The following is a 9,269-nucleotide window of genomic DNA, read 5'->3' as shown; positions in this document are numbered from 1 at the left end:
TGACAGTACCCCCCCCCCCCGACACCGGCCTCGGGGACGACCCGGAGGGCGAGGCGTAGGGCGATCCGGATGGAGACGGTGGAAATCTTGCAGCATGGAAGGATCTAGCACGTCCTCCACCGGAACCCAGCATCTGTCCTCCGGACCGAACTCCTCCCAGTCCACGAGGTACTGAAGGCCCCTCGCTCGACGTCTCGAATCCAAGATGGATCGAACGGAGTACGCCAGGACCCCCTCGATGTCCAGAGGGGGCGGAGGAACATCTCGCACTTCAGCCTCCTGGAGCGGGCCAGCCACCACCAGCCTGAGGAGAGACACATGGAATGAGGGGTTAATATGGTAATTAGCGGATAGCTGTAACCTATAACATACCTCGTTCACTCTCCTCAGGACTTTAAACGTCCCCACAAACCGCGGACCCAGCTTCCGGCAGGGCAGGCGGAGGGGCAGGTTTCGGGTCAAGAGCCAGACCCTGTCCCCTGGTGCGAACACCGGGGCCTCACTGCGGTGACGGTCTGCGCCAACTTTCTGGCGTAGTATGGCGCGCTGAAGGTGGACGTGGGCGGCGTCCCAGGTTTCCTCCGCGCGCCGGAACCAATTGTCCACCGCAGGAGCCTCGGTCTGACTCTGATGCCAAGGAGCTAGAACCGGCTGATACCCTAATACACATTGAAAGGGAGAAAGGTTAGTGGAGGAGTGGCGGAGCGAGTTCTGGGCCATCTCTGCCCATGGCACGAACTTCGCCCACTCCTCCGGCCGGTCCTGGCAATAAGACCGCAGAAACCTACCCATATCCTGGTTAACTCTCTCCACCTGCCCATTACTCTTGGGGTGAAAACCTGAGGTAAGGCTGACTGAGACCCACAGACGTTCCATGACCCTTGACGTGAACTGGGGACCCCGATCAGACACTATATCCTCAGGCACCCCATAGTGCCGGAAAACGTGTGTAAACAGGGCCTCCGCAGTTTGTAAGGCCGTAGGGAGACCGGGCAAAGGGAGGAGACAGGACTTAGAAAAACAATCCACAACGACCAGGATCGTGGTGTTACCCTGTGAAAGTGGAACATCATTTAAAAAATCCACCGACAGGTGCGACCACGGCCGTTGTGGAACGGGTAAGGTTTGTAACTTATCTCTGGGCAGGTGTCTAGGAGCTTTGCACTGGGCGCACACTGAGCAGGAGGAAACATAAATCCTCACGTCCTTAGCTAAAGTGGGCCACCAGTACCTCCCTTCAAGACAGAGCACCGTCCGACCTATCCCAGGATGACGTGTGGGCCCAAAAGATCAGTCGGTCGCGGACAGCAGACGGAACGTACAGACGCCCAGCTGGACACTGAGGGGGAGAGGGTTCTGCACGTGACGCCCGCTCAATGTCGGCGTCCAGCTCCCACACTACCGGCGCCACCAAACAAGAGGCTGGGAGTATGGGAGTGGGATCCATGGACCGCTCCTCTGTGTCATACAGCCGGGACAGTGCGTCTGCCTTAACGTTCTGGGAGCCTGGTCTGTAAGAGAGGGTAAACACAAAACGGGTGAAAAACATGGCCCACCTTGCCTGACGAGGATTCAGTCTCCTCGCCTCCCGGATGTACTCCAGATTGCGATGGTCAGTCCAGATGAGAAAAGGGTGTTTAGTCCCCTCAAGCCAATGTCTCCACGCCTTCAAAGCTTTTACGACAGCCAACAGCTCCCGGTCCCCCACATCATAGTTGCGCTCCGCCGGGCTGAGCTTCCTCGAAAAGAAGGCACAGGGGCGGAGCTTCAGTGGCGCACCAGAGACACATGCTCGGCTCGTGTAGCGGAGTATATCAGGATGTCATCGATATACACCACTACACCCTGCCCATGCAGGTCTCTGAAAATCTCGTCTACAAATGATTGGAAGACTGATGGAGCATTCATCAACCCATACGGCATGACGAGGTACTCATAATGCCCTGAGGTGGTATTACATGCCGTCTTCCACTCGTCTCCCTTCCAAATACGCACCAGATTGTACGCACACCTGAGATCCAGTTTAGTGAAAAAGCGAGCCCGTGCATTGACTCAATCGCCGTAGCGATAAGAGGTAGCGGGTAACTATACCTCACCGTGATTTTATTTTATTTAGACCTCGATAATCAATGCACGGGCGCAAACCTCCATCCTTCTTCACAAAAAAGAAACTCGAGGAGACGGGGGAAATGGAGGGCTGAATGTACACCTGACGCAGGGATTCGGAGACATATGTCTCCATAGCCACCGTCTCCGCTTGCGACAGGGGATACACATGACTCCTGGGAAATGCAGCGTCTACCAGGAGATCTATCGCACAATCCCCCTGTCGATGGGGTGGTAATTGAGTCGCCCTCTTTTACAGAAGGCAAGAGCCAAATCGGCATATTCTGGGGGGTTGCGCATGGTGGAGACCTGGTCTGGACTTTCCACCGTAGTAGCACCAACGGAAACCCCTAAACACCTACCTGAGCACTCTCGCGACCACCCCGTGAGAGCTCTTTGTGGCCACAAAATAGTGGGGTTATGACAAGCTAACCACGGTAGGCCCAGCACCACAGAATACGCAGGAGAATCAATAAGGAAAGACTAATCTTCTCCTTGTGACCCCCCTGGGTTACCATACTCAAAGGAGCGGTGGCCTCCCTGATAAACCCTGACCCTAATGGTCGACTATCTAAGGCATGAACGGGAAAAGGCATATCCACAGGAACAATGGGGATCCCTAAACTATGAGCTAAATCTTTATTAATGAAATTCCCAGCCTCGCCTGAATCTACTAGCGCCTTATGCTGGGAACGCGGGGAAAATTCAGGAAAAGTGACAGAGACAAACATATGTGCAACGGAGGGCTCTGGATGAGAATGGTGCCTACTCACCTGGGGTGACGCCAGAGTGCCCTGCCTGCTGCCTCGATTCCCAGAGGAACCACCCCGGCACCGACCAGCAGTGTGACCTCTGCGACCACATATGGTGCACGAGCGGGAACCCCCTCCGTTCTCCCTGTGCACCATCCCTCCCAACTCCATGGGTACAGGAGAGAGGGTGTGGGAGGATGGAACAACCAGACCCCGATCTAGACGTCCACGGGTAGCCAGCATGTTCTCCAGCCTGATGGACAGGTCCACCAGCTGGTCGAAGGTGAGGGTGGTGTCTCTGCAGGCCAGCTCCCGACGGACGTCCTCGCGTAGACTACAGCGGTAATGGTCGATCAGGGCCCTGTCGCTCTATCCAGCGCCGGCAGCCAGGGTCCTAAACTCCAGAGCAAACTCCTGTGCGCTCCTCATCTCCTGCCTCAGATGGTAGAGGCGCTCACCCGCCGCTCTGTCTTCGGGTGGGTGGTCGAATACTGTCCGGAAGTGGCGGGTGAACTCCTCAAAACGGTCCAACGCCGCATCCTCTTCTCCACACACAGCGCTGGCCCACTCCAGGTCTTTCCCGGTGAGGCACGAGACGAGGGCGTAACTCTTCTCACGGTCTGATGAAGCTGGGTGGACCATGGCCAGATATAAGCTTAGTTTGAGAAGGAAACCCTGGCAGCCAGCAGTATCTCCGTCGTACCCCTGTGGCAGGGATAAATGGATCCTGCTGGGTTCAGGCGGGGAAAAGACGCTCAGGGGAGACCCCGGTTGTGCTGGTGGAGGCGCTGGAAAAACTCAGTGTCTCCCAGCGGTCCATATTCTGGACAACGCGATCCATGGCGGCACTCAGATTGTAAATCATCTCCGTATGTTCCATGACGCGCTCCTCCACCTCCATGACCGGTGTACCTTCTCCTGCTGACTTCATTTTTGGTCAGAGATTCTGTCAAAGTCGTGTGTATAGGTAGGAAACCAATGGAAAATGAAAAAAGGATCAATGATGGCTAGAAGACCGGTGACGTCGACCGCCGAGCACCGCTCGAACAAGGAGAGGCTTCGACTTCGGAAGAAGTCGTGACAATTGTTCACATGCACATGGTTAGCAGATGTAAATGCGGGTGTAGCGAAATGCTTGTGCTTATAGTTCCGACAGTGCAGTAATATCTAACAAGTAATCTAACAATTCCACAACAACTACCTAATACACACACATCTAAAGGAATGGAATAAGAATATGTACATACAAATTAATGGATGTATGATGACCGAGCGACATAGGCAAGATGCAGTAGATGATATAAAATACAGTATATACATATGATATGAGTAATGTAATTTATTAACTTCTACTTGCACACAATCCCGGATCCGGGAGCACCCCCATCAGTAAAAAAGCTGACTAGCATAGCCTAGCATAGCGTCACAAGTAAATACTAGCATCTAAATATCATTAAATCACAAGTCCAAGACACCAGATGAAAGATACACATCTTGTGAATCCAGCCATCATTTCTGATTTTTAAAATGTTTTACAGGGAAGACACAATATGTAAATCTATTAGCTAACCACGATAGCAAAAGACACAACTTTTTTTTCCCACCATTTTTTTCCTGCATAGGTAGCTATCACAATTTCGACCAAATAAAGATATAAATAGCCACTAACCAAGAAACAACTTCATCAGATGACAGTCTGATAACATATTTATTGTATAGCATATGTTTTGTTAGACAAATGTGCATATTTCGGGTATAAATCATAGTTTACCATTGCAGCCACCATCACAACTCTCACCAAAGCAACTAGAATAACTACAGAGACCAACGTGAATTACCTAAATACTCATCATAAAACATTTATGAAAAATACACAGCATACAGCAAATGAAAGACAAAGATCTTGTGAATCCAGCCAATATTTCAGATTCTTTAAGTGTTTTACAGCGAAAACACAATATAGAATTATATTAGCTTACTACAATAGCCAACCACACAACAGCATTGATTCAAGCCAACAATAGCGATAACGAATAAACCAGCAAAATATATTAATTTTTTCACTAACCTTCTCAAACTTCTTCAGATGACAGTCCTATAACATCATATTACACAATACATATAGAGTTTGTTCGAAAATGTGCATATTTAGCGGCACAAATCGTGGTTATACAATGAGAATAGTAGCCAAGCTGCCAACAATATGTCGGGAGAAATCTTGGGAGAGGCACCTAATCTAATCAGTAACTAATCATAAACTTGACTAAAAAATACAGGTTGGACAGCAAATGAAAGATACATTAGTTCTTAATGCAACCGCTGTGTTAGATTTTTAAAATTAACGTTACTACGACATACAGCGTGCGTTAAAGCGAGACCGCACCGAAATTAATGGCGGAATATGAGTTTTACATTTTTCAACAGAACAACGAATTAACATCATAAATAGTTCTTACTTTTTGATGAGCTCCCATCAGAATCTTGGGCAAGTTGTCCTTTGTCCAAAAGAATCGTTGCTCGGTTGTAGATTGTCGCCTTCAACTTTGGAATTAGCAGTAAACATTAGCCATGTGGCCCAGACGTGCCCAACTCACTAGAACGCAGCACAAATAAATATCCGAAAATCGCAATATACTGATATAAACTGATATAACTTGGTTTAAAATAACAACATTATGATGTCTTTAACACCTATATCGAATAAAATCAGAGCCGGATATATCTAAGGGCTATAACGGGAGCTTTCTAGAACGCCATCCTGAGGTCTGTCTTGCGTCATGGCGAATGAAGGAAAGAGAGGACCCCACGTTCCGAGCCCATTTATATGGCCTCAGATCTGCCTAGCAACTCCATTCCAATTCTCACTATTTGCTGACATCCAGGGGAAGGCGTATGCAGTGCATCTCAACCAATAGAAGACATGCAAATTAATAAACTGACCTCAGAACAGCCTGCATGATTTCAGATTTCTCACTTCCTCATAGGAAAATTGCTCCAACTCGAGTTCTTTTTTACTCACAGATATAATTCAAACGGTTTTAGAAACTAGAGAGTGTTTTCTATCCAATAGTAATAATAATATGCATATTGTACGAGCAAGAATTGAGTACGAGGCAGTTTAATTTGGGAACGAAATTTTTACAAAGTGCAAACAGCACCCCCTATTGAGAGCATTGAGTGGCATTATGTAAAGTGATTAGGGATCCATTTATTAAAGTGGCCAATGATTCGAGTCTGTATGTAGGCAGCAGCCTCTGTATCAGTGATGGCTGTTTAGCAGTCTGATGGCCTTGAGATAAGAAGCTGTTTTTCAGTCTCTTGGTACCAGCTTTGATGCACCTGTACTGACCTCGCCTTCTGGATGGTAGCGGGGTGAACAGGTAGTGGCTCGGGTGGTTGTTGTCCTTGATGATCTTTTTGGCCTTCCTGTGACATCGGGTGCTGTAGGTGTCTTGGAGGGCAGGTAGTTTGCCCCCGGTGATGCGTTGTGCAGACCGCGCTACCCTCTGGAGAGCCTTGCGGTTGAGGCCGGTGCAGTAGCCGTACCAGGCGGTGATACAGCCCGGCAGGATGCTCTCTATTGTGCATTTGTAAAAGTTTGTGAGGGTTTTAGGTGACAATCCACATTTCCTCAACCTCCTGAGGTTGAATAGGTGGTGGTGAAGAAAATGCAACCGCCTGTTTTCTTCACCACCACGTCTGTGTGGGTCGACCATTTCAGTTTGTCCGTGGATAGGGGACTGCTCCCTCTGCTGTTTCCTGAAGTCCACGATCATCTCTTTTGTTTTGTTGACATTGAGTAAGAGGTTGTTTTCCTGATACCACACTCCGAGTTCCTTCACCTCCTCCCTGTAGGCTGTCTCGTCACTGTTGGTAATCAAGCCCACTATTGTTGTGTCATCTGTAAACTTGATGATTGAGTTGAAGGCGTGCATGGCCACGCAGTCATGGGTGAACAGGGAGAACAGGAGGGGGCTGAGCACGCACCCTTGTGGGGCCCCAGTGTTGAGGATCAACAAAGTGGAGATGTTGTTTCCTACCATCACCACCTGGGGGCGGTCCGTCAGAAAGTCCAGGGCCCAGTTGCACAGGGCGGGGTCGAGACCCAGGGTGAGCTTGGAGGGTACCATCTAATAGTATATACTACAGTTGAATTTTACTATGGTATTTATTCTATAGTTAAGTGTAAATACTACAGTATACTACAGTCAATACCACAGTACATACTGTAGTCCCGGAAAAACACTACAGTGAATACCACAGTAAAGTCTACAAAAGCAATACAGTGAATACTGTAGTATTTTGTTTGTGTGGGATGTGGGTGAGTGTCTAAACATAACATCCCGTACTGGTTGTTAGACAGCTATGCACATTGTTTATCTGGCTTACAGTAAAGACTGAGCACAACCATTAGATGGTTAATTCGGTGTGATATGTGTTCCCTTAATAAGAGATAATAGACCTTGTAATTAATAGCACTTGTCTGATATTGGCCTCTAGTGGTTTCATTGAATATCCCCAGGACTCTAGGCTACAATGGCATCATATCTCCAGCAGGTGGGGATACAGTGCTGTGCGGTAGCAGAGAGAACAGTCTATGACTAGGGTGGCTGGAGTCTGGCAATTTTTAGGGCCTCCCTCCGCCACCGCCTGGTATAGAGGTCCTGGATGGCAGGAAGCTTGGCCCCAGTGATGTACTGGGCCGTACGCACTACCCTCTGTTTCCATACAAGGCGGTGATGCAAATGGTCAGGATGCTCTCGATGGTGCAGCTGTAGAACTTTTTGAGGATCTGAGGACCCACAACAAATATTTTCTGAAGGGGAGCACACTACAGAAAATCCCAGAGAGAACCTGTACTAAACAAACAACAGCAAGACAAAACTAATTTGTCAGCAGTCTTCAAATATGACATTTCAGGCTTTGAGAAACAAAGAGGATACTCTTGGTCTGAATCACATGCCTACTGCTCTAATTATACCCAAACCAAACTGTATGGTCATCTATTTAGTACTTGAGTTACTTTCCATCCCCGCAGTCATAGAAAAAGTACCCAATATTGTCATACTTGAGTTAAAGTAAAGATACATTAAAGGTAGACTCATAAATATGATGTAGATGCAGAAAGTAAACAGCATAGTGGGTCAATTTCTGCGCTGACGTGCAAGGCTCAACTTCTCTGCTGTTTTGGTGCCCTGGTTACCATGCTGTACAGAGTGTGAAGTGAACCCGTTCACATGCGCAGTTTATTGTGTGAGAGCGAAGTGTTACATCTCGCTTATCTCAATGTCTCAAGTGCTGCTCATGGCAACATCATTTTGTTGAGTCTACCTTTAATACAGTATAACTCAAGTAAAGGTGAAAGTCACTCAGTAAAATAATACATGAGTAAAAGTAAAAAATATTTGGAAGTATGAAAAGTAAATGCTATAAAATACTTTCAAATTCTTTATATTAAGAAAACCAGATGGCACAATTTTCTTGTTTTTCAAATTTACAGATAGCCAGGGCCACACCTCCAACCACTCCAACCACGTGTTTTTCTGAATTGGAAAATGTTCCTGTCCCGCAAGCATTCAAAATTTAGATACTACATTTGAGTGTCAGGGAAAATGTAAAAAGGTTAATACTGGGTGTAAATAGTTAATATTTTCTTTAGGAATGTAGTGGAGTAAAAGCTGTCAAAAATATAAATAGTAAAAGTACAGATACCCCCAAAAATATACCACTGGACCCCCCTTAGTATAACTTCTTTCAAAAATTCCTTCTGCAAAATCCAGGGTAAAAGGTGACATTCTAATTCCAATATGGTCTGCAGATTCCCTAGCAAAGAGAAGAGGCTGCCACACACTGCTGACAAACATTTCTAGTTTTTGCTACCAGAACAAAGACATTGCATGTGATACTGACTGCATTTCCTATTCACCACTACGACCTCCACTCTAACCCTATAGTGGAACCAGCTCTACTCATCAGCTTGTTTATTCTATTAGCATCACATTTGTTGATGTTTCCAGCCCACAGCAGCATAGACAATTGAGAGAGTGAAGCAGTGGAAGAAGAGGGAAAAAAGGAAGAATGTTATAAGATAACCATACAGTACATTTACCTGTGTAGGGGATAGTGGGGTATGCCATTTTTTACATTCAGCGTCACTAGGTCAAGGGAAATATAGTATTCTTTCTGACAAAGATATCTACATATATTTCAGGATGTTGTGTATCTCTGGAAATAATCAGAATTCATGTAAACATAACAGTTTTGAAAACACAGCTTATCTAAAAGTGATCTCTTGACTCAACTTATCCCGGGTATGGGGTCAGTTGAGCATATGGACTGGGAAAGTTGAGCCCCCTTGGGGTAAGTGGGTGTTAGTGTCCTGTGACAGTGGGTTTAATTCATGGAATGAGG

The sequence above is a fragment of the Salvelinus namaycush genome, chromosome 12, assembly GCF_016432855.1.
Source record: "Salvelinus namaycush isolate Seneca chromosome 12, SaNama_1.0, whole genome shotgun sequence".
NCBI classification, from domain to species: domain Eukaryota; kingdom Metazoa; phylum Chordata; class Actinopteri; order Salmoniformes; family Salmonidae; genus Salvelinus; species Salvelinus namaycush.
Note: the sequence above shows the minus strand (reverse complement) of the source record.